Source organism: Oncorhynchus tshawytscha, unplaced genomic scaffold (assembly GCF_018296145.1).
Source record: "Oncorhynchus tshawytscha isolate Ot180627B unplaced genomic scaffold, Otsh_v2.0 Un_contig_2726_pilon_pilon, whole genome shotgun sequence".
Lineage (NCBI taxonomy): Eukaryota > Metazoa > Chordata > Actinopteri > Salmoniformes > Salmonidae > Oncorhynchus > Oncorhynchus tshawytscha.
Genome location: NW_024609307.1, coordinates 13,954 through 40,453, shown reverse-complemented (window position 1 = coordinate 40,453; position 26,500 = coordinate 13,954). Strand labels below are relative to the sequence as shown.

General features: G+C 48.4%; 2 long non-coding RNA genes and 1 pseudogene across 4 annotated transcripts; all 3 read left to right on the top strand.

Moving 5' to 3' along the window:
- The first annotated feature begins 152 nt into the window (after positions 1–152).
- On the top strand, positions 153–24,683 carry LOC121844563 (annotated as a pseudogene).
- Positions 6,082–6,791, top strand: LOC121844564. 2 transcript variants are annotated; one of them, XR_006082043.1, is made up of 3 exons: positions 6,082–6,187; positions 6,537–6,650; positions 6,729–6,791. It is a non-coding gene; the product is annotated as an uncharacterized LOC121844564 (long non-coding RNA). The 2 variants fall into 2 exon arrangements; XR_006082042.1 differs by lacking the exon at positions 6,082–6,187 and having other exon boundaries at positions 6,485–6,650.
- On the top strand, positions 13,367–14,824 carry LOC121844565. 2 transcript variants are annotated; one of them, XR_006082045.1, is made up of 4 exons: positions 13,367–13,593; positions 13,938–14,033; positions 14,330–14,630; positions 14,670–14,824. It is a non-coding gene; the product is annotated as an uncharacterized LOC121844565 (long non-coding RNA). The 2 variants fall into 2 exon arrangements; XR_006082044.1 differs by having other exon boundaries at positions 14,330–14,824.
- Positions 24,684–26,500: the final 1,817 nt, after the last annotated feature.

Below are 26,500 nucleotides of genomic sequence, written 5' to 3'. Positions count from 1 at the left end.
GATTGGGGTGCAGTGTGGACAGATTGAGGAGCAGTGTGGACAGATTTAGATGGACAGATTGATGGAGCAGTGTAGTGTGTTCCAGATGGACAGTGTGGAGATCTGTCCCTAGCGAGGTTCACAGATTGACCCGAGGTACTTCCTGGAACACAATGACAGCTAAATTGAGGAGCAGTGCCTGGACCCCAGAGAAGGTACACACACACACACACACACACACACACACACACACACACACACAGATTGGGGTGAGTGTGACCGACTGAGGTTAGCTCTTCCTCCCCCCTCCCGCTCTTCCTCCCCCTCCTCCCACTCTTCCCCCCCTCCTCCCACAGATCTTCCTCCCCCCACCGCTCTTCCTCACCCTCCCACAACTAAATTAGACCGTCAAACACACAGTAATGGGGGCAGGAAATGGGGCTGAGCTGGACCCAGGAAAGAAACATACCCCTAAACTAGACTTCTTCAATACATCTAACTAACTAACCAAACACACCCCTAAACTAGACTAGCCTACTTCAATACAACTAACTAACTAACCAAACACACCCCTAAACTAGACTAGCCTACTACAATACAGCTAACTAACTAACCAAACACACCCCTAAACTAGACTAGCCTACTACAATACAACTAACTAACCCAAACACACCCCTAAACTAGACTAGCCTACTACAATACAACTAACTAACTAACCAAACACACCACCTAAACTAGACTGAGCCTACTTCTACAGCTAACTAACCAAAAACACACCCCCCCTAGACTAGCCTACTACAATACAGCTAACTAACTAACTAACCAAACACACCCCTAAACTAGACTAGCCTACTTCAATACAGCTAACTAACCAAACACACCCCTAAACTAGACTAGCCTACTACAATACAGCTAACTAACTAACCAAACACACCCCTAAACTAGACTAGCCTACTACAATACAGCTAACTAACTAACCAAACACACCCCTAAACTAGACTAGCCTACTACAATACAGCTAACTAACCAAACACACCCCTAAACTAGACTAGCCTACTACAATACAGCTAACTAACCAAACACACCCTAAACTAGACTAGCCTACTAACAATACAGCTAACTAACTAACCAAACACACCCCTAAACTAGACTAGCCCACTACAATACAACTAACTAACCAAACACACCCCTAAACTAGACTAGCCTACTACAATACAGCTAACTAACTAACCAAACACACCCCTAAACTAGACTAGCCTACTACAATACAGCTAACTAACCAAACACACCCCTAAACTAGACTAGCCTACTTCAATACAGCTAACTAACTAACCAAACACACCCCTAAACTAGACTAGCCTACTTCAATACAGCTAACTAACTAACCAAACACACCCCTAAACTAGACTAGCCTACTTCAATACAGCTAACTAACTAACCAAACACACCCCTAAACTAGACTAGCCTACTACAATACAGCTAACTAACTAACCAAACACACCCCTAAACTAGACTAGCCTACTACAATACAGCTAACTAACCAAACACACCCCTAAACTAGACTAGCCTACTACAATACAGCTAACTAACCAAACACACCCCTAAACTAGACTAGCCTACTACAATACAGCTAACTAACTAACCAAACACACCCCTAAACTAGACTAGCCTACTACAATACAGCTAACTAACCAAACACACCCCTAAACTAGACTAGCCTACTACAATACAGCTAACTAACCAAACACACCCCTAAACTAGACTAGCCTACTTCAATACAACTAACTAACCAAACACACCCCTAAACTAGACTAGCCTACTACAATACAGCTAACTAACTAACCAAACACACCCCTAAACTAGACTAGCCTACTACAATACAGCTAACTAACTAACCAAACACACCCCTAAACTAGACTAGCCTACTACAATACAGCTAACTAACTAACCAAACACACCCCTAAACTAGACTAGCCTACTACAATACAGCTAACTAACTAACCAAACACACCCCTAAACTAGACTAGCCTACTACAATACAGCTAACTAACTAACCAAACACACCCCTAAACTAGACTAGCCTACTTCAATACAGCTAACTAACCAAACACACCCCTAAACTAGACTAGCCTACTTCAATACAGGTAACTAACTAACCAAACACACCCCTAAACTAGACAGCTAGCCTACTAAATACAGCTAACTAACCAAACACACCCCTAAACTAGACTAGCCTACTACAATACAGCTAACTAACTAACCAAACACACCCCTAAACTAGACTAGCCTACTACAATACAACTAACTAACCAAACACACCCCTAAACTAGACTAGCCTACTACAATACAGCTAACTAACTAACCAAACACACCCCTAAGCTAGACTAGCCTACTACAATACAGCTAACTAACTAACTAACTAACCAAACACACCCCTAAACTAGACTAGCCTACTACAATACAGCTAACTAACCAAACACACCCCTAGACTAGACTAGCCTACTTCAATACAGTTAACTAACTAACCAAAAATACAGCGGGTGGTCCGCCCAGTTCTACCTAGTGTTCTTAGACAACGTAGTCCTACGGGTAGTGTAACTTGGCTTGGTTCCCCCTTTTCCCACCATCAAAAACCATAACCAGAACAATACTCACAGGTGGGGACAAAGTGATATGGAGGTGCTCAAACAAAAGACAGCTCCATAAACAGAGATAGACACAGTAGGAGAGGGTGAAACACAGTAGGAGATAGAGAGACACAGTAGGAGAGGGTGAAACACAGAGAGATAGAGAGACACAGTAGGAGATAGAGAGACACAGTAGGAGAGGGTGAAACACAGAGAGATAGAGAGACACAGTAGGAGATAGAGAGACACAGTAGGAGAGGGTGAAACACAGGAGAGATCGAGCTTCAGAGGAAACATGGGACAGGGTTTTTAAACCAAGGGGATGTGATAATGGAAATAGGAGGTGTCTCTTCTGATTGATGATTGATTGGTGACTGATTGGGGAGTGATGATTGATTGGTGACTGATTGGGGAGTGATGATTGATTGGTGACTGATTGGGGAGTGATGATTGATTGGTGACTGATTGGGGAGTGATGATTGATTGGTGACTGATTGGGGAGTGATGATTGATTGGTGACTGATTGGGGAGTGATGATTGATTGGTGACTGATTGGGGAGTGATGATTGATTGGTGACTGATTGGGGAGTGATGATTGATTGGTGACTGATTGGGGAGTGATGATTGATTGGTGACTGATTGGGGAGTGATGATTGATTGGTGACTGATTGGGGAGTGATGATTGCCACCTGTGAGGAGAGAAGGAGAGAAAAGAACACACAGGATACACACACAGGATACCTGTAACACTCCCCCTCTTCCTCCTCCTGCTCTTCTCCTCCTGCTCCCCCCGCCCTTCCTCCTCCCGCCATTCCTCCTCCCACTCTTCCTGCCCCCTACTCCCACTCTTCCTGCCCCCTCCTCCCACTCTTCCTGCCCCCTCCTCCCACTCTTCCTGCCCCCTCCTCCCACTCTTCCTGCCCCCTCCTCCCTCTTCCTGCCCCCTTCTTCCTGCCCCCTACCTCCTACTCTTCCTGCCCCCTCCTCCCTCTTTCCTGCCCCCTCCTCCCTCTCTTCCTGCCCCCTCCTCCCTCTCTTCCTGCCCCCTCCTCCCTCTCTTCCTGCCCCCTCCTCCCTCTCTTCCTGCCCCCTCCTCCCTCTCTTCCTGCCCCCTCCTCCTCTCTTCCTGCCCCCTCCTCCCTCTCTTCCTGCCCCCTCCTCCTCTCTTCTTCTGCTGTCTTGATGCCCCCTCCTCCCTCTCTTCCTGCCCCCTGTAAGTCCCTCTCTCCTGCCCCCTCCTCCTCTCTTCCTGCCCCCTCCTCCCTGAAATTCCTGCCCCCTCCTCCCTAAATTCTGCCCCCTCCTCCCTGTCTTGATGCCTAAGTGAAATAAACAGTCACCGTAGTGAACTAAATCTCTGTCTCTGTGTAGTTGATGCTGTAAGTGAAATAAACAGTCACCGTAGTGAACTAAATCTCTGTCTCTGTGTAGTTGATGCTGTAAGTGAAATAAACAGTCACCGTAGTGAACTAAATCTCTGTCTCTGTGTAGTTGATGCTGTAAGTGAAATAAACAGTCACCGTAGTGAACTAAATCTCTGTCTCTGTGTAGTTGATGCTGTAAGTGAAATAAACAGTCACCGTAGTGAACTAAATCTCTGTCTCTGTGTAGTTGATGCTGTAAGTGATATAAACAGTCACCGTAGTGAACTAAATCTCTGTCTCTGTGTAGTTGATGCTGTAAGTGAAATAAACAGTCACCGTAGTGAACTAAATCTCTGTCTCTGTGTAGTTGATGCTGTAAGTGATATAAACAGTCACCGTAGTGAACTAAATCTCTGTCTCTGTGTAGTTGATGCTGTAAGTGAAATAAACAGTCACCGTAGTGAACTAAATCTCTGTCTCTGTGTAGTTGATGCTGTAAGTGAAATAAACAGTCACCGTAGTGAACTAAATCTCTGTCTCTGTGTAGTTGATGCTGTAAGTGATATAAACAGTCACCATAGTGAACTAAATCTCTGTCTCTGTGTAGTTGATGCTGTAAGTGATATAAACAGTCACCACAGTGAACTAAATCTCTGTCTCTGTGTAGTTGATGCTGTAAGTGATATAAACAGTCACCATAGTGAACTAAATCTCTGTCTCTGTGTAGTTGATGCTGTAAGTGATATAAACAGTCACCACAGTGAACTAAATCTCTGTCTCTGTGTAGTTGATGCTGTAAGTGATATAAACAGTCACCACAGTGAACTAAATCTCTGTCTCTGTGTAGTTGATGCTGTAAGTGATATAAACAGTCACCATAGTGAACTAAATCTCTGTCTCTGTGTAGTTGATGCTGTAAGTGATATAAACAGTCACCGTAGTGAACTAAATCTCTGTCTCTGTGTAGTTGATGCTGTAAGTGATATAAACAGTCACCGTAGTGAACTAAATCTCTGTCTCTCTGTGTAGTTGATGCTGTAAGTGATATAAACAGTCACCATAGTGAACTAAATCTCTGTCTCTCTGTGTAGTTGATGCTGTAAGTGATATAAACAGTCACCGTAGTGAACTAAATCTCTGTCTCTCTGTGTAGTTGATGCTGTAAGTGATATAAACAGTCACCATAGTGAACTAAATCTCTGTCTCTGTGTAGTTGATGCTGTAAGTGATATAAACAGTCACCATAGTGAACTAAATCTCTGTCTCTGTGTAGTTGATGCTGTAAGTGATATAAACAGTCACCATAGTGAACTAAATCTCTGTCTCTGTGTAGTTGATGCTGTAAGTGATATAAACAGTCACCGTAGTGAACTAAATCTCTGTCTCTCTGTGTAGTTGATGCTGTAAGTGATATAAACAGTCACCATAGTGAACTAAATCTCTGTCTCTGTGTAGTTGATGCTGTAAGTGATATAAACAGTCACCGTAGTGAACTAAATCTCTGTCTCTGTGTAGTTGATGCTGTAAGTGAAATAAACAGTCACCGTAGTGAACTAAATCTCTGTCTCTGTAGTTGATGCTGTAAGTGAAATAAACAGTCACCTAGTGAACTAAATCTCTGTCTCTGTGTAGTTGATGCTGTAAGTGATATAAACAGTCACCACCTAGTGAACTAAATCTCTGTCTCTGTGTAGTTGATGCTGTAAGTGATATAAACAGTCACCATAGTGAACTAAATCTCTGTCTCTGTGTAGTTGATGCTGTAAGTGATATAAACAGTCACCTAGTGAACTAAATCTCTGTCTCTGTGTAGTTGATGCTGTAAGTGATATAAACAGTCACCACCTCATAGTGAACTAAATCTCTGTCTCTGTGTAGTTGATGCTGTAACCTATAAACAGTCACCACCTAGTGAACTAAATCTCTGTCTCTGTGTAGTTGATGCTGTAAGTGATATAAACAGTCACCGTAGTGAACTAAATCTCTGTCTCTGTGTAGTTGATGCTGTTTGGGTTCTTCCTGTGTCTGGATGCCTTCCTACCCTGCCCTCTCAGAGTTCTACTGGCCCTCGTCCACCTACTGACCCTACCCTGCTGTGGTCTGAGGTAACACCTACACACACCTCATCCACCTACTGACCCTACCCTGCTGTGGTCTGAGGTAACACACCTACACACACCTCATCCACCTACTGACCCTACCCTGCTGTGGTCTGAGGTAACACACCTACACACACCTCATCAGACTACTGACCCTACCCTGCTGTGGTCTGAGGTAACACACCTACACACACCTCATCAGACTACTGACCCTACCCTGCTGTGGTCTGAGGTAACACACCTACACACACCTCATCAGACTACTGACCCTACCCTGCTGTGGTCTGAGGTAACACACTACACACACCTCATCAGACTACTGACCCTACCCTGCTGTGGTCTGAGGTAACACACCTACACACACCTCATCCACCTACTGACCCTACCCTGCTGTGGTCTGAGGTAACACACCTACACACCTACACTCACCTCATCAGACTACTGACCCTACCCTGCTGTGGTCTGAGGTAACACACCTACACACACCTCATCAGACTACTGACCCTACCCTGCTGTGGTCTGAGGTAACACACCTACACACACCTCATCAGACTACTGACCCTACCCTGCTGTGGTCTGAGGTAACACACTACACCCTACCCTGCTGTGGTCTGACACCTCATCATCAGACTACTGACCCTACCCTGCTGTGGTCTGAGGTAACACACCTACACACACCTCATCAGACTACTGACCCTACCCTGCTGTGGTCTGAGGTAACACCTACACACACCTCATCAGACTACTGACCCTACCCTGCTGTGGTCTGAGGTAACACACCTACACACACCTCATCAGACTACTGACCCTACCCTGCTGTGGTCTGAGGTAACACCTACACACACCTCATCAGACTACTGACCCTACCCTAGAATGGACCTGATGCCACTCAGCATTAAAGATATATTGGGGGTAAGGTCCTGAGATAGACTAGTGTCCTGTACATCAAGCTGTCTCACTACAGAAACAGGAGATAGACTCGTGTCCTGTACATCAAGCTGTCTCACTTCAGAAACAGGAGATAGACTAGTGTCCTGTCCTGTCCAGGGGGTGTACTGTACATCAAGCTGTCTGACCACAGTGGGTCTCCTCTCCTCCAGCCCAGGTCTGTGATGTGTTGGTTTCATCATGCTAACTCTTCTCTCTCTCCTCCCCTCCACAGTGGGTCTCCTCTCCAGCCAGCCCAGGTCTGTGATGTGTTGAAGGGTTTCATCGTGGTGTTGTGTTACGTCATGATGAGCTACGTGGATTACAGCATGATGTATCACCTGATCAGAGGACAGTCTGTCATCAAACTCTATATTATCTACAACATGCTGGAGGTAACACACTGAGACTACAGCATGATGTATCACCTGATCAGAGGACAGTCTGTCATCAAACTCTATATTATCTACAACATGCTGGAGGTAACACACTGAGACTACAGCATGATGTATCACCTGATCAGAGGACAGTCTGTCATCAAACTCTATATTATCTACAACATGCTGGAGGTAACACACTGAGACTACAGCATGATGTATCAACTGATCAGAGAACAGTCTGTCATCAAACTAGTACCTGCAGCTTTTAATACCTCACCTGTACCTGCAGCTTTTAATACCTCACCTGTACCTGTACCTGCAGCTTTTAATACCTCACCTGTACCTGCAGCTTTTAATACCTCACCTGTACCTGTACCTGCAGCTTTTAATACCTCACCTGTACCTGCAGCTTTTAATACCTCACCTGTACCTGTACCTGTAGCTTTTAATTCCTCACCTGTCTGTCACCTGCAGCTTTTAATACCTCACCTGAGACTACCTGCAGCCTTTAATACCTCACCTGAACCTGCAACTTTTAATACCTCACCTGTACCTGTACCTGCAGCTTTTAATACCTCACCTGTACCTGTACCTGCTTTTAATACCTCACCTGTAACCTGCAGCTTTTAATACCTCACCTGTACCTGTACCTGCAGCTTTTAATACCTCACCTGTACCTGCAGCTTTTAATACCTCACCTGTACCTGCAGCTTTTAATACCTCACCTGTACCTGCAGCTTTTAATACCTCACCTCTACCTGCAGCTTTTAATACCTCACCTCTACCTGCAGCTTTTAATACCTCACCTGTACCTGCAGCTTTTAATACCTCACCTGTACCTGCAGCTTTTAATACCTCACCTGAACCTGCAGCTTTTAATACCTCACCTGAACCTGCAGCTTTTAATACCTCACCTGTACCTGCAGCTTTTAATACCTCACCTCTACCTGCAGCTTTTAATAATGTACCTCACCTGTACCTGCAGCTTTTAATACCTCACCTGTACCTGCAGCTTTTAATACCTCACCTCTACCTGCAGCTTTTCATACCTCACCTGAACCTGCAGCTTTTCATACCTCACCTGAACCTGCAGCTTTACACTGAGACACACACGCACAACCGACTAACTGTGTGTTTGTGCATTTGTTTTCCCTACAGGTAGACTAACCGTGTGTGTGTGTTCCCTGCAGGTTGCAGACAGGTTGTTCTCTTCGTTTGGTCAGGACATTCTGGACGCTCTCTACTGGACTGCTACAGAACCTAAAGAGAAGAAGAGAGCTCATATAGGAGTTGTTCCTCACTTCCTCATGGCTGTTCTATATGTCTGTATCCTTACTTACTAAATCTAAAGAGACGGTATAGGAGTTGTCGCTCACTTCCTGTCTGTATCCTTACTTACTGAACCTAAAGAGAGACGGTATAGGAGTTGTAGCTCACTTCCTGTCTGTATCCTTATTTACTGAACCTAAAGAGGGACGGTATAGGAGTTGTAACTTACTTCCTGTGTCTGTATCCTTACCTACTGAACCTAAAGAGGAGAAGAGAGCTCATATAGGAGTTGTAGCTCACTTCCTCATGGGGTGTGTGTATCAGGCTGTTTTCCTGAGTGTGTAGTCAGGTTGTGTTGGTGTGTATTATCAGGCTGTTTTCCTGAGTGTGTAGTCAGGTTGTGTTGGTGTGTGTATCAGGCTGTTTTCCTGAGTGTGTAGTCAGGTTGTGTTGGTGTGTATTATCAGGCTGTTTTCCTGAGTGTGTAGTCAGGTTGTGTTGGTGTGTGTATCAGGCTGTTTTCCTGAGTGTGTAGTCAGGTTGTGTTGGTGTGTATTATCAGGCTGTTTTCCTGAGTGTGTAGTCAGGTTGTGTTGGTGTGTATTATCAGGCTGTTTTCCTGAGTGTGTAGTCAGGTTGTGTTGGTGTGTATTATCAGGCTGTTTTCCTGAGTGTGTAGTCAGGTTGTGTTGGTGTGTATCAGGCTGTTTTCCTGAGTGTGTAGTCAGGTTGTGTTGGTGTGTATTATCAGGCTGTTTTCCTGAGTGTGCAGTGAGGTTGTGTTGGTGTGTGTATCAGGCTGTTTTCCTGAGTGTGTAGTCAGGTTGTGTTGGTGTGTATTATCAGGCTGTTTTCCTGAGTGTGTAGTCAGGTTGTGTTGGTGTGTGTATCAGGCTGTTTTCCTGAGTGTGTGTCAGTTCTTCATGCTATCCTCATCATGGTCCAGGCCACTACTCTGAACGTTGCCTTCAACTCTCACAACAAGTCTCTACTCACCATCATGATGTCAAACAACGTGAGTCCACACACACACACACACACACACACACACACACACACACACACACACACACACACACTGAGACACACACACACACACACTGAGACACCCACCCAGAGCAGCGACTATTGTGTTTGTCTGTAACACACTGACACACACACACACACACACACAGACACACACACACACACACACTGAGACACACACACACACACACACACTGAGACACCCACCCAGAGCAGTGACTGTTGTGTTTGTCTGTAACACACTGAGACACACACACACACACACTGAGACACACACACACACTGAGACACACACACACACACACACACTGAGACACACACACACACACACACACACTGAGACACCCACCCAGACAGTGACTGTTGTGTTTCACTGAGACACACTGAGACACACTGAGACACACACCCAGACACAGTGACTGTTGTGTTTCTCTGAGACACACTGAGACACACTGAGACACCCACCCAGATCACTGACTGTTGTGTTTCACACACACACACTGAGACACACACACACACACACACACACACACACACACACACACTGAGACACCCACCCAGATCAGTGACTATTGTGTTTGTCTGTAACACACTGAGACACCCACCCAGATCAGTGACTGTTGTGTTTGTCTGTAACACACTGAGACACCCACCCAGATCAGTGACTATTGTGTTTGTCTGTAACACACTGAGACACCCACCCAGATCAGTGACTATTGTGTTTGTCTGTAACACACTGAGACACCCACCCAGAGCAGTGACTGTTGTGTTTGTCTGTAACACACTGAGACACACACACACACACACACACACTGAGACACACACACACACACACTGAGACACCCACCCAGATCAGTGACTGTTGTGTTTCTCTGTAACAGGACACTGAGACACACACACACACACACTGAGACACACACACACACACACTGAGACACACACACACACACACTGAGACACCCACCCAGATCAGTGACTGTTGTGTTTCTCTGTAACACACTGAGACACACACACACACACACACACACACACACACACACTGAGACACACACACACACAGACACACACACACACTGAGACACACACACACACACACACACACACACACACTGAGACACACACACACACTGAGACACACACACACACTGAGACACACACACACACACACTGAGACACCCACCCAGATCAGTGACTGTTGTGTTTGTCTGTACACACACTGAGACACACACACACACACACACACACACACACACACACACACTGAGAGACACACACACAGACACACTGAGACACCCACCCAGATCAGTGACTGTTGTGTTTGTCTGTAGTTCGTGGAGATCAAAGGAAGTGTGTTTAAGAAGTTTGAGAAGAACAACCTCTTTCAGATGTCTAACAGTGGTGAGTATAACTACCCCTGACCTCTAATCCCTGACTTCTAATCCCTTACCTCTAACCCCTAACCTCTGACCTCTATCAACCTCTTTCAGATGTCTAACAGTGGTGAGTATAACTACCCCTGACCTCTGACCCCTTGGGGTCTCTCCCTGACCTCTGACCCCTTGGCGCCTCTCTCTGACCCCTGACCTCTCTAACCCTGGTGGTCATATTCTGACATTAAAACATTTTTATTCCACCTGGGTTGTTATTGAGGTAAATATAACAGTAATTCTGCTCTTCTCTCCCCTCCTCCCCCCCTCTCTCCTATTCTCGCTCTCTCTCTCTATTGCCTCTCTCTCCCTCTATCGCCCCCCTCTCTCCTATTCTCCCCCATCTCTTTCACTCCATCACCCCACCCTCTCTCTATTACATCCCCTCCTCCCCCATCTCTCTCTTTCTCTCTCCCCCCTCCTCTCTCTATCCCCTCCTCCCTCTCTCTCTCCACAGATATAAAGGAGAGGTTCACTAACTATGTTCTGTTACTCATTGTCTGTCTACGGAACATGGAGCAGTTCTCATGGAATCCTGGTAACTACTGTCTGCCTGTCTGCCTGTCTGTCTGCCTGTCTGCCTGTCTGCCTGTCTGTCTGTCTGTCTGTCTGTCTGTCTGTCTGTCTGTCTGTCTGTCTGTCTGTCTGTCTGTCTGCCTGTCTGTCTGTCTGTTGCTCTGGGGCCTAAAAGGTGTAACACGGTGGGGCCTAAAAGGTGTAATACGGTGGGGCCTAAAAGGTGTAACACTGTGGGGCCTAAAAGGTGTAACACGGTGGGGCCTAAAAGGTGTAATACTGTGGGGCCTAAAAGGTGTAACACTGTGGGGCCTAAAAGGTGTGTTAGAGCAGGACTGGGTTCTGGTGTGTTGGAGCAGGACTGGGTTCTGGTGTGTTGGAGCAGGACTGGGTTCTGGTGTGTTAGAGCAGGACTGGGTTCTGGTGTGTTAGAGCAGGACTGGGTTCTGGTGTGTTAGGAGCAGGACTGGGTTCTGGTGTGTTAGTAGGACTGGGTTCTGAGGACTAGGACTGGGTTCTGGTGTGTTAGAGCAGGACTGGGTTCTGGTGTGTTAAAGCAGGGACTGGGTTCTGGTGTGTTAGAGCAGGACTGGGTTCTGGTGTGTTAAAGCAGGACTGGGTTCTGGTGTGTTGGAGTAGGACTGGGTTCTGGTGTGTTGGAGCTGGACTGGGTTCTGGTGTGTTAGAGCTGGACTGGGTTCTGGTGTGTTAGAGCAGGACTCGAGAAAATACCTGCAAACCAGTATCTCTCCCGGAGGAAGGTTGACCACCCAGTATCTCTCCTGGAGGAGGGTTGACCACCCAGTATCTCTCCTGGAGGAGGGTTGACCACCCAGTATCTCTCCTGGAGGAGGGTTGACCATCCAGTATCTCTCCTGGAGGAGGGTTGACCACCCAGTATCTCTCCTGGAGGAGGGTACCACCCAGTATCTCTCCTGGAGGAGGGTTGACCACCTAGTATCTCTCCTGGAGGAGGTTGACCACCCAGGGGAGGGTTGACCACCCAGTATCTCTCCTGGAGGAGGGTTGACCACCCAGTATCTCTCCTGGAGGAGGGTTGACCACCCAGTATCTCTCCTGGAGGAGGGTTCTCTCCTGGAGGAGGGTTGACCACCCAGTATCTCTCCTGGAGGAGGGTTGACCACCCAGTATCTCTCCTGGAGGAGGGTTGACCACCCAGTATCTCTCGATCTCTCCTGGAGGAGGGTTGACCACCCAGGGTTGACCCACCCAGTATCTCTCCTGGAGGAGGGTTGACCACCCAGTATCTCTCTGGAGGAGCTGAGACCCAGTATCTCTCCTGGAGGAGGGTTGACCACCTCTCTCCTGGTAGGAGGCAAAGTGGCCAGGTCCAGCTCTCCAGGAGGGTTGACTGAGATCTCTCCTGGAGGAGGGTTGACCAGGTGGATGGTGATGACCACCCAAATCTAAAGTGGGCTCCTGAGATGGTGGTCTAGGGTGACCAAGGTGGATCTGGAGAGGGTTGATAAGGCTAAAGGTGGGCCAGGTGGCTAGCTGAGAGGGTGGTCTAAAGGTGGGCCAGGTGGCTGGTAAAGGTGGCCAGGTGGCTAAAGGTGGGCCAGGTGGCTAGCTGAGATGGTGGTCTATTGGTAAGGCTAAAGGTGGGCCAGGTGGCCAGCTGAGATGGTGATCTATTGGTAAGGCTAAAGGTGGGCCAGGTGGCTAGCTGAGAGGGTGATAGATGCTAAAGGTGGGCCAGGTGGCTAGCTGAGATGGTGATTGGTAAGGTGGGCCAGGTGGATAGCTGAGATGGTGGTCTATTGGTAAGGCTAAAGGTGGGCCAGGTGGATAGCTGAGATGGTGATGTATTGGTAAGGCTTAAGGTGGGCCAGGTGGCTAGCTGAGATGGTGATGTATTGGTAAGGCTAAAGGTGGCCAGGTAGCTAGCTGAGAGGGTGGTCTATTGGTAAGGCTAAAGGTGGGCCAGGTAGCTAGCTGAGAGGGTGATAAGGCTAAAGGTGGGCCAGGTGGTTAGCTGAGAGGGTGATAAGGCTAAAGGTGGGCCAGGTAAAGGTGGGCCAGGTGGTTAGCTGAGAGGGTGGTCTATTGGTAAGGCTAAAGGTGGGCCAGGTGGCCAGCTGAGATGGGATGTGATAAGGCTAAAGGTGGGCCAGGTGGCTAGCTGAGATGGTGGTCTATTGGTAAGGCTAAAGGTGGGCCAGGTGGCCAGCTGAGATGGTGATAAGCTGAGATAGCTGAGATGGTGATTGGTAAGGCTAAAGGTGGGCCAGGTGGCTAGCTGAGATGGTGGTGGTAAGGCTAAAGGTGGGCCAGGTGGCTAGATGGTGATGTATTGGTAAAGGTGGGCCAGGTGGCTAGCTGAGAGGGTGGTCTATTGGTAAGGCTAAAGGTGGGCCAGGTGGCTAGCTGAGAGGGTGATAAGGCTAAAGGTGGCCAGGTGGCTAGCTGAGAGGCTAAAGGTGGGGGCCAGGTGGCTAGCTGAGAGGGTGATCTATTGGTAAGGCTAAAGGTGGGCCAGGTGGCTAGCTGAGATGGTGATAAGGCTAAAGGTGGGCCAGGTGGCTAGCTGAGAGGGTGATACGGCTAAAGGTGGGCCAGGTGGCTAGCTGAGAGCTGATGGTGATGATAGAGGTGGCTAGCTGAGATGGTGGTCTATTGGTAAGGCTAAAGGTGGGGTGGCCAGGAGATGGTGATAAGGCTAAAGGTGGGCCAGGGCCTGAGCTGGTGGGCCAGGTGGCTAGCTGAGAGGGTGATAAGGCTAAAGGTGGGACAAGTGGATAGCTGAGAGGGTGGTCTATTGGTAAAGCTAAAGGTGGCCAGGCAGCCAGCTGAGAGGGTGGTCTATTGGTAAGGCTAAAGGTGGGCCAGGTGGCTAGCTGAGATGGTGATAAGGCTAAAGATGGCCCAGGTGGATAGCTGAGAGGGTGATAATGCTAAAGGTGGGCCAGGTGGATATCTGAGATGGTGATAAGGCTAAAGGTGGCCAGGTGGCCAGCTGAGAGGGTGGTCTATTGGTAAGGCTAACGGTGGGCCAGTGGCTAGCTTAGATGATGATAAGGCTAAAGGTGGCCAGGTGGCTAGCTGAGAGGGTGGTCTATTGGTAAGGCTAAAGGTGGCTAGCTGAGAGGGTGATCTATTGATAAGGCTAACGGTGGCCACCTGAGATGGTGGTCTATTGGTAAGGCTGAAGGTGGCCAGGTGGCTAGCTGAGAGGGTGATCTATTGGTAAGGCTAGCTGAGAGGGTGATCTATTGGTAAGGCTAAAGGTGGCCAGGTGGCTAGCTGAGAGGGGTGATAAGGCTAAAGGTGGCTAGCTGAGAGGGTGGCCAGGTGGCCAGCTGAGAGGGTGGTCTGGATATTGGTAAGGCTAAAGGTGGCCAGGTGGCCAGCTGAGAGGGTGGTCTATTGGTAAGGCTAAAGGTGGGTCAGCAGCCAGCTGAGATCTTGATCTATTGGTAAGACTGAAACAACAAATTCTCCCCGTGTTCAGGGGAGAATTTCACAGCATAGGAGTTACTTGTCAGTTCAGCTGTTGTAATATTGTTTTACTCTGTCATAATTGCATTGACCAGAGGAAAGACAGGTCAGAGCACATTGGACTGTTTTACAACCGGATTATCAGCACTCGTCATAAACTGGACTCGTATCGACTGGGTGTCTGTATTGAAAATGTATCAATCGCTGATGTTATTGATTTAGTGATGTATTAATAATGTATTGATCATTTCCTGATCGGTTAATATGAATGATTAGCTAGTGTTGTATTGATAATGTACTGATGATTTCATTATTGATTAGTGATATTTTGATAATATACTGATGATTTCATTATTGATTAGTGATGATGTTCTGATAATGGCTACAGACCACCTGTGGGTGCTGTTTCTGGTGATGAGCGTCCAGGTTAATATGATTTGATTTTTAATGACAGACCACCTGTAAGGGTGCTGTTTCCTGACGTCGTCATGGGGGTGATAGCGTCTGAGGTTACCGTGGATGTGGGCGGCTAAGATGTCACGCCTTCATCACTGGGGGTGTGGTTTAGGTTTAACGACATCACTGCAGACGTAAGTGTCCGTCCCTCCCTCCCTCAGTCCGTCCTCTCCTGGGGGTGTGGTTTAGGGTTAGTTTAACGACATCACTGCAGACGTAAGTGTCCATCCCTCCCTCCCTCAGTCCGTCCTCTCCTGGGGGTGTGGTTTAGGGTTAGTTTAACGACATCACTGCAGACGTAAGTGTCCCTCCCTCCCTCCGTCCTCTCCTGGGGGTGTGGTTTAGGGTTAGTTTAACGACATCACTGCAGACGTAAGTGTCCCTCCCTCCCTCCGTCCTCTCCTGGGGGATGTGGTTTAGGGTTAGTTTAACGATCACTGCAGGCTAAAGGTGTCCAGGTCCCTCCCTCCGTCCTCTCCTGGGGGATGTGGTTTAGGGTTAGCTGATGATAAGGCTAAAGGTGGCCAATATGTGGCTAGCTGAGAGGTGGTCTATTGGTAAGGCTAAAGGTGGCTAGCTGCTGAGAGGGTGATCTATTGATAAGGCTAAAGGTGGTGGCAGCTGAGATGGTGGTCTATTGGTAAGGCTAAAGGTGGGCCAGGTGCCTAGCTGAGAGGGTGGTCTATTGATAAGGCTAAAGGTGGCCAGGTGGCCAGCTGAGAGGGTGGTCTATTGGTAAGGCTAAATGTGGGCCAGGTGCCTAGCTGAGATGGTGATAAGGCTAAAGGTGGCCAGGTGGCTAGCTGAGAGGGTGATAAGGCTAAAGGTGGGCCAGGTGGCTAGCTGAGAGGGTGGCTATTGGTAAGGCTAAAGTTGGGCCAGGTGGCTAGCTGAGAGGGTGGTCTATTGGTAAGGCTAAAGGTGGTGGCTAGCTGAAGGCTAAAGGTGGCCAGGTGGCTAGCTGAGAGGGTGATAAGGCTAAAGGTGGCCAGGTGGCCAGCTGAGAGGGTGGTCTATTGGTAAGGCTAAAGGTGGCCAGGTGCTAGCTGAGAGGGTGGTCTATTGGTAAGGCTAAAGGTGGGCCAGGTGGCTAGCTGAGGTGATGGTCTATTGGTAAGGCTAAAGGTGGCCAGCTGAGATGGTGATAAGGTTAAAGGTGGGCCAGGTGGATAGCTGAGATGGTGGTCTATTGGTAAGGCTAAAGGTGGGCTAGGTGGCTAGCTGAGATGGTGATGTATTGGTAAGGCTAAAGGTGGCCAGGTAGCTAGCTGAGAGGGTGGTCTATTGGTAAGGCTAAAGGTGGGCCAGGTAGATAGCTGAGAGGGTGATAAGGCTAAAGGTGGCCAGGTAGCTAGCTGAGAGGGTGGTCTATTGGTAAGGCTAAAGGTGGGCCAGGTGGTTAGCTGAGAGGGTGGTCTATTGGTAAGGCTAAAGGTGGGCCAGGTGGTGTGTCTACAGGTGTCACGCCCTGACCTTAGAGAGCCTTTTATTCTCTAATTTGGTTAGGTCGGGGTGTGACTAGGGTGGTTACTCTAGTTTTTGTGTTGGCCTGGTATGGTTCCCAATCAGAGGCAGCTGTCTATCGTTGTCTCTGATTGGGGATCATATTTAGGCAGCCCTTTTCCCCACTGGGTTTTTGTGGGATCTTGTTTTTGTGTTGATGCCTGTGAGCTCTACAGAACGTCACGTTTCGTTGCTCTTTGTTGTTGTGAGTTTCATTTAATAAACATGTGGAACTCCATTCGCGCTGCGCCTTGGTCCGTTAACTCATTAGACGATCGTGACAGCTGGGTAAAAATAAACATTCAGCCAGTTTAAAAAAACAATCTAACTATGTCATCAAGGGTGCCGATATATTAGAGCTCATCTCTTTACCACATCTATGTCATCAAGGGTGCCGATATATTAGAGCTCATCTCTTTACCACATCTATGTCATCAAGGGTGCCGATATATTAGAGCTCATCTGTTTACCACATCTATGTCATCAAGGGTGCCGATATATTAGAGCTCATCTCTTTACCACATCTATGTCATCAAGGGTGCCGATATATTAGAGCTCATCTGTTTACCACATCTATGTCATCAAGGGTGCCGATATATTAGAGCTCATCTGTTTACCACATCTATGTCATCAAGGGTGCCGATATATTAGAGCTCATCTGTTTACCACATCTATGTCATCAAGGGTGCCGATATATTAGAGCTCATCTCTTTACCACATCTATGTCATCAAGGGTGCCGATATATTAGAGCTCATCTGTTTACCACATCTATGTCATCAGGTCTATATATTAGAGCTCATCTGTTTACGCATCAGCCTGGCGTTTGACCTCGTCAGCAGCAGACAGAAAAACGTGAGATTTAAACATGAATATTGATGATGATTTAATATATTGTATTGATTTATTGATGAGTTGTTTTTGACGGGTCATTATTCATATGGTGTGTGTTTGTTTACCAGGCCTATACAGACTACAGTGACTCAGTCTCCAGGAGAATGGGCTTCATTCCACTGCCTTTAGCTCTGCTGGTAAGAGACTGGCTGGGTCTGCAGGCCTGGGTTCAACTAGTATTACAGCTCTTTAAGGCTGGGTCTGCAGGCCTGGGTTCAACTAGTATTACAGCTCTTTAAGGCTGGGTCTGCAGGCCTGGGTTCAACTAGTATTACAACTCTTTAAGGGTGGGTCTGCAGGCCTGGGTTCAACTAGTATTACAACTCTTTAAGGGTGGGTCTGCAGGCCTGGGTTCAACTAGTATTACAGCTCTTTAATGCTGGGTCTGCAGGCCTGGGTTCAACTAGTATTACAGCTCTTTAAGGGTGGGTCTGCAGACCTGGGTTCAACTAGTATTACAGCTCTTTAAGGCTGGGTCTGCAGGTCTGGGTTCAACTAGTATTACAGCTCATTAAGGGTGGGTCTGCAGGGAGGAGACAGGGTTATTATTGATTGGGCTGGTATTGATATTGAATCCAGGTCTGGGGGGAGGAGACAGGGTTATTATTGATTAGGCTGATATTGAACCCAGGTCTGAAGGGAGGAGACAGGGTTATTATTGACAGGGATATTGGTGTGTGTGTGTGTGTCTGTTTCAGTTGATCAGGGTGGTGACCAGCTCAGTGAAGATCCAGGGATCTCTCTCCTTCATGTGTGTTCTTCTCTTCTACCTGGGGTAAGATGTCTTCTCTTCTACCTGGGGGTAAGATGTCCTCTCTTCTACCTGGGGGTAAGACACCTTCTCTTCTACCTGGGGGTAAGACACCTTCCCTTCTGCCTGGGGGTAAGATGTCTTCTCTTCTACCTGGGGTAAGATGTCTTCTCTTCTACCTGGGGTAAGACACCTTCTCTTCTACCTGGGGTAAGATGCCTTCTTATCTACCTGGGGTAAGACACCTTCTCTTCTACCTGGGGTAAGACACCTTCTCTTCTACCTGGGGGTAAGACACCTTCTCTTCTACCTGGGGTAAGATGTCTTCTCTTCTACCTGGGGTAAGGCGCCTTCTTATCTACCTGGGGTAAGGTGCCTTCTCTTCTGCCTGGAGGTAAGACACCTTCTCTTCTACCTGAGGTAAGATGCCTTCTCTTCTGCCTGGGGGTAAGACACCTTCTCTTCTACCTGGGGTAAGATGCCTTCTCCTCTACCTGGGGGTAAGACACCTTATCTACCTGGGGGTAAGACAGCTTCTCTTGTACCTGGGGGTAAGACACCTTCTCTTGTACCTGGGGTAAGGTGCCTTCTTATCTACCTGGGGTAAGATGTCTTCTCTTGTACCTGGGGTAAGGTGCCTTCTCTTCTACCTGGGGTAAGATGCCTTCTCTTCTACCTGGGGTAAGATGTCTTCTCTTCTACCTGGGGTAAGACACCTTCTCTTCTACCTGGGGGTAAGATGTCTTCTCTTCTACCTGGGGTAAGACACCTTCTCTTCTACCTGGGGTAAGATGTCCTCTCTTCTACCTGGGGTAAGACACCTTCTCTTCTACCTGGGGGTAAGACACCTTCTCTTCTGCCTGGGGGTAAGACACCTTCTCTTCTACCTGGGGTAAGACACCTGGGGAAGATGCCTCTTCTGCCTGGGGTAAGATGTCTTCTCTTCTACCTGGGGTAAGATGCCTTCTCTTCTACCTGGGGAAGATGCCTTCTTATCTACCTCGGGTAAGATGTCTTCTCTTCTACCTGGGGTAAGATGCCTTCTTATCTACCTGGGGGTAAGACACCTTCTCTTCTGCCTGGGGGTAAGATGTCTTCTCTTCTACCTGGGGTAAGATGCCTTCTCTTCTACCTGGGGTAAGGTGCCTTCTTATCTACCTGGGGTAAGATGTCTTCTCCTCTACCTGGGGTAAGATGCCTTCTTATCTACCTGGGGGTAAGACACCTTCTCTTCTACCTGGGGTAAGACACCTTCTCTTCTGCCTGGGGGTAAGACACCTTCTCTTCTGCCTGGGGGTAAGACACCTTCTCTTCTACCTGGGGGTAAGACACCTTCTCTTCTGCCTGGGGGTAAGAAACCTTCTCTTCTACCTAGGGTAAGATGCCTTCTCTTCTACCTGGGGGTAAGACACCTTATCTACCTGGGGGTAAGACAGCTTCTCTTGTACCTGGGGGTAAGACACCTTCTCTTGTACCTGGGGTAAGGTGCCTTCTTATCTACCTGGGGTAAGATGTCTTCTCTTGTACCTGGGGTAAGGTGCCTTCTCTTCTACCTGGGGTAAGACGCCTTCTCTTCTACCTGGGGGTAAGATGCCTTCTCTTCTACCTGGGGTAAGATGCCTTCTCTTCTACCTGGGGGTAAGATGCCTTCTCTTCTACCTGGGGGTAAGATGCCTTCTCTTCTACCTGGGGTAAGATGCCTTCTCTTCTACCTGGGGTAAGACCCCTTCTCTTCTGCCTGGGGGTAAGACACCTTCTCTTCTACCTGGGGTAAGATGCCTTCTCTTCTACCTGGGGGTAAGATGCCTTCTCTTCTACCTGGGGTAAGACACCTTCTCTTCTACCTGGGGTAAGATGCCTTCTCTTCTACCTGGGGTAAGACACCTTCTCTTCTACCTGGGGGTAAGATGTCTTCTCTTCTACCTGGGGTAAGACACCTTCTCTTCTACCTGTGGGTAAGATGTCTTCTCTTCTACCTGGGGGTAAGGTGCCTTCTCTTCTACCTGGGGTAAGATGCCTTCTCTTCTACCTGGGGGTAAGATGCCTTCTCTTCTACCTGGGGGTAAGATGCCTTCTCTTCTACCTGGGGTAAGATGCCTTCTCTTCTGCCTGGGGTAAGACACCTTCTCTTCTGCCTGGGGGTAAGACACCTTCTCTTCTACCTGGGGTAAGATGCCTTCTCTTCTACCTGGGGGTAAGATGCCTTCTCTTCTACCTGGGGTAAGACACCTTCTCTTCTACCTGGAGTAAGATGCCTTCTCTTCTACCTGGGGTAAGACACCTTCTCTTCTACCTGGGGGTAAGATGTCTTCTCTTCTACCTGGGGTAAGACACCTTCTCTTCTACCTGTGGGTAAGATGTCTTCTCTTCTACCTGGGGGTAAGATGTCTTCTCTTCTACCTGGGGGTAAGATGCCTTCTCTTGTACCTGGGGGTAAAACGCCATTTTAAAAGGCCCCCTAGTGGTCTCAGGGTCCTAAACGACCACTTCTGTCCAATATCGGATGGGCCTCACACACGTGAAGGAAGAGAGGTATTTCTCAACTCTACTGAGGAAATTAAACCTCTCTCTATCTGCAGTATGTCACTAAGACGAGGATGCCGTTTGAGGTGAAAATTAAATGAAAATGAAATCGTGTTTATCGTTGTCGAGCAAAATGGGTTAATTTCTGGTGGTGTGTCTTTTGTCCAGCTCTGGTCTGATGGGGTCTGTTGTCCAGCTCTGGTCTGATGGGGTCTTTTGTCCAGCTCTGGTCTGATGGGGTCTTTTGTCCAGCTCTGGTCTGATGGGGTCTTTTGTCCAGCTCTGGTCTGATGGGGTCTTTTGTCCAGCTCTGGTCTGATGGGGTCTGTTGTCCAGCTCTGGTCTGATGGGGTCTGTTGTCCAGCTCTGGTCTGATGGGGTCTGTTGTCCAGCTCTGGTCTGATGGGGTCTGTTGTCCAGCTCTGGTCTGATGGGGTCTGTTGTCCAGCTCTGGTCTGATGGGGTCTGTTGTCCAGCTCTGGTCTGATGGGGTCTGTTGTCCAGCTCTGGTCTGATGGGGTCTGTTGTCCAGCTCTGGTCTGATGGGGTCTTTGTCCAGCTCTGGTCTGATGGGGTCTGTTGTCCAGCTCTGGTCTGATGGGGTCTTTTGTCCAGCTCTGGTCTGATGGGGTCTGTTGTCCAGCTCTGGTCTGATGGGGTCTGTTGTCCAGCTCTGGTCTGATGGGGTCTGTTGTCCAGCTCTGGTCTGATGGGGTCTGTTGTCCAGCTCTGGTCTGATGGGGTCTGTTGTCCAGCTCTGGTCTGTCCAGCTCTGGTCTGATGGGTCTGTTGTCCAGCTCTGGTCTGATGGGGTCTTTTGTCCAGCTCTGGTATGATGGGGTCTTTTGTCCAGCTCTGGTCTGATGGGGTCTGTTGTCCAGCTCTGGTCTGATGGGGGGGTCTGTTGTCCAGCTCTGGTCTGATGGGGTCTTTTGTCCAGCTCTGGTCTGATGGGGTCTGTTGTCCAGCTCTGGTCTGATGGGGTCTGTTGTCCAGCTCTGGTCTGATGGGGTCTGTTGTCCAGCTCTGGTCTGATGGGGTCTGTTGTCCAGCTCTGGTCTGATGGGGTCTGTTGTCCAGCTCTGGTCTGATGGGGTCTTTTGTCCAGCTCTGGTCTGATGGGGTCTGTTGTCCAGCTCTGGTCTGATGGGGTTGTCCAGCTCTGGTATGATGGGGTCTGTTGTCCAGCTCTGGTCTGATGGGGTCTGTTGTCCAGCTCTGGTCTGATGGGGTCTGTTGTCCAGCTCTGGTATGATGGGGTCTTTTGTCCAGCTCTGGTATGATGGGGTCTTTTGTCCAGCTCTGGTCTGATGGAGTCTGTTGTCCAGCTCTGGTCTGATGGGGTCTTTTGTCCAGCTCTGGTATGATGGGGTCTGTTGTCCAGCTCTGGTCTGATGGGGTCTTTTGTCCAGCTCTGGTCTGATGGGGTCCTGTTGTCCAGCTCTGGTCTGATGGGGTCTTTTGTCCAGCTCTGGTCTGATGGGGTCTTTTGTCCAGCTCTGGTCTGATGGGGTCTGTTGTCCGTATCACCCAGCTCTGGTCTGATGGGGTCTGTTGTCCAGCTCTGGTCTGATGGGGTCTGTTGTCCGTATCACCCAGCTCTGGTCTGATGGGGTCTGTTGTCCAGCTCTGGTCTGATGGGGTCTTTTGTCCAGCTCTGGTCTGATGGGGTCTGTTGTCCAGCTCTGGTCTGATGGGTCTGTTGTCCAGCTCTGGTATGATGGGGGGTCTGTTGTCCACTTACTACCCCAAAGGGTATCTTTAACTGTGTGTGTGTGTGTGTGTGTGTGTGTGTGTGTGTGTGTGTGTGTGTGTGGTGTGTGTGTGTGTGTGTGTGGTGTGTGTGTGTGTGTGTGTGTGTGTGTGTGTGTGTGTGTGTGTAGGATGATCTCTCTGAAGGTACTGAACAGTATCGTGTTGCTGGGAACGTCCTGTGTGTTCGTCAAAGAAGCCAATATGGAGGAGAAGCTGTTCCAGTCTCCCCCTCTGCTGCCTCCAGCCGCTCCAACTCTAGAGCACACAGACCCACACACACCACCCCCCAGGTAACACACACCACCCCCCAGGTAACACACACCACCCCCCCAGGTAACACACACACCCCCCCCAGGTAACACACACCACCCCTCCAGGTAACACACACACACCACCCCTCCAGGTAACACACACACCACCCCTCCAGGTAACACACACACACCCCAGGTAACACACACACCACCCCCAGGTAACACACACACACCACCCCTCCAGGTAACACACACACCACCCCCCAGGTAACACACACACCACCCCTCCAGGTAACACACACACCACCCTCCAGGTAACACACACACCACCCCTCCAGGTAACACACACACCACCCCTCCAGGTAACACACACCACCCCTCCAGGTAACACACACACACCCCTCCAGGTAACACGCACACCACCCCTCCAGGTAACACACACACCACCCTCCAGGTAACACACACACCACCCTCCAGGTAACACACACACCACCCCCCAGGTAACACACACCACCCCCCAGGTAACACACACCACCCCCCAGGTAACACACACCACCCCCTCCAGGTAACACACACACCACCCCTCCAGGTAACACACACACCACCCCTCCAGGTAACACACACACCACCCCCCAGGTAACACACACACCACCCCCCAGGTAACACACACACACCCCTCCAGGTAACACACACACCACCCCTCCAGGTAACACACACCACCCCTCCAGGTAACACACACACCACCCCTCCAGGTAACACACACACCACCCCCAGGTAACACACACACACCCCCCCAGGTAACACACACACCACCCCTCCAGGTAACACACACACCACCCCTCCAGGTAACACACACCACCCCTCCAGGTAACACACACACACCCCTCCAGGTAACACACACACCACCCCTCCAGGTAACACACACCACCCCTCCAGGTAACACACACCACCCCTCCAGGTAACACCACACCACCCCTCCAGGTAGCACACACCCCCCCCCCCCACACACCTCCCCCCCTTCCCCCTCCTCCTCCCCCTCCTCCTCTCCTCCCCTCCCTCCTCTTCCCTCCTCCTCCCCCCCTCCTCTTGTCTCCTCCCTGCTGATTGTTCTAGTCTCTCTTCCTGACATAAATATCATTGTTGTTCAGAACCGATTAAATAAAGAAAAATAGAATCTCCATGCTAACGGTTGCTAACCCCACCCCACAAGGTGAGCCAATCGTAGAAGAGGGGGTCGTGTCTTCAGCGTCAGTCACTTGTCAGCCAACCAACCACCAGCAAGAGAGTCCCGCCTCCACTCTGCCAACCAGCCAATCAGACGATCACTTCCTGACCACGCCCGACGGCGAGGACGGCGACAAGGACATCTCCGCGGCAACGGGAGAGGAAGGAGAGGGGCTTAAACATAGAAACCCCGCCCCCAAGAAAGACCTATTGGAGATCGACCGCTTCACTATCTGTGGAAACCGCATCGACTGACACACACACACACATTGACTGGCTGATACCATGGCAACAAGAGACTGGCCAGGGGTTAAGAGGTCGTGCACTCAGATGGACTCGCAAGACTGAACTCTGGGTATTTTATTTATTAACAACGCGGCTGTTATGTCAGCTGTCGTAGTGAGGTCGTAACACTACGTGAAGCTCCTGAAGGATCCTGGATGAAGCGTTCAGAAGACACTCTGATGATGATGATGATGATGATGATGGTGTTTAACACAAACTGACTGGTTGGTTTTTCCTCTAAAGATGTTTTGTCAATTTGTAAAAAAAAAAATTAAAAATAAGACAAAAAATATTCATTTTAACAGTGCATTTAACCATTAATCTGCTCCAGGAGAGTGATGACAACGAACCCCCCCACACACACACACACACAGACTCTCTCATCATCTGGTTGTGCCCCCCCTCATCTACACACACACACACAGACTCTCTCATCATCTGGTTGTGCCCCCCCCCCACACACTCTCACCATCCTGTGTAACTGAACTGTGTTGAATGCCTCTTTAAGACTCACACTACGTGACATCACACTTCCTGGAGGAGGTTCACACCCCTTTATTCCACATGTTGTTGTTGCTACAGTCTGAATTTATAATGACTATATGTTGGGTCCCTGGCTGACACACAATACCCCATAATGTCAAAGTGGAATTATGTTTGTCTACATTTTTAACAAGTTCATTAAAAAAGGAAAATCTGAAATGTCTTGAGTCAATCAGTATTCAACCCCTTTGTTGTTGTGGCAAGTTCAAGAGTAAAACTGTGTTTTAAGTCACATCAGGGACTCCTAAAAATAGTGTTTAACATGACTTCTTTTAATGACTACCTCATCTCTGTACCCCACACATACAATTATCTGTAACGTCCCTCAGTCGAGCAGTGGGTTTCAAACACAGATTCAACCACAAAGACCAGGGAGGTTTTCCAATGCCTTCACCTATTGGTAAAACAAAAAGCAGATGTTGAATATCCCTTTGAGCACGGCAAAGTTATTAATTACCCTTTGGATGGTGAAGTTATTCATTACCCTTTGGATGGGGAAGTTATTCATTACCCTTTGGATGGCGAAGTTATTCATTACCCTTTGGATGGTGAAGTTATTCATTACCCTTTGGATGGTGAAGTTATTAATTACCCTTTGGATGGCGAAGTTATTAATTACCCTTTGGATGGTGAAGTTATTAATTACCCTTTGGTATGGTGTAAGTTATTAAGTTATTCATTTTGGATGGGGAAGTTATTAATTACCCTTTGGATGGTGAAGTTATTAATTACCCTTTGGATGGTGAAGTTATTAATTACCCTTTGGATGGCGAAGTTATTAATTACCCTTTGGATGGTGAAGTTATTAATTACCCTTTGGATGGTGAAGTTATTAATTACCCTTTGGATGGTGAAGTTATTAATTACCCTTTGGATGGTGAAGTTATTAATTACCCTTTGGATGGTGAAGTTATTAATTACCCTTTGGATGGTGAAGTTATTAATTACCCTTTGGATGGTGAAGTTATTAATTACCCTTTGGATGGTGAAGTTATTAATTGGAGTACCACTTATTAATTACCCTTTGGATGGTGAAGTTATTAATTACCCTTTGGATGGGGAAGTTATTAATTACCCTTTGGATGGTGAAGTTATTAATTACCCTTTGGATGGCGAAGTTATTAATTACACTTTGGATGGTGAAGTTATTAATTACCCTTTGGATGGTGAAGTTATAATTACCCTTTGAGCACGGCAAAGTTATTAATTACCCTTTGGATGGCCTCATCTAGTGTTGGTATGGA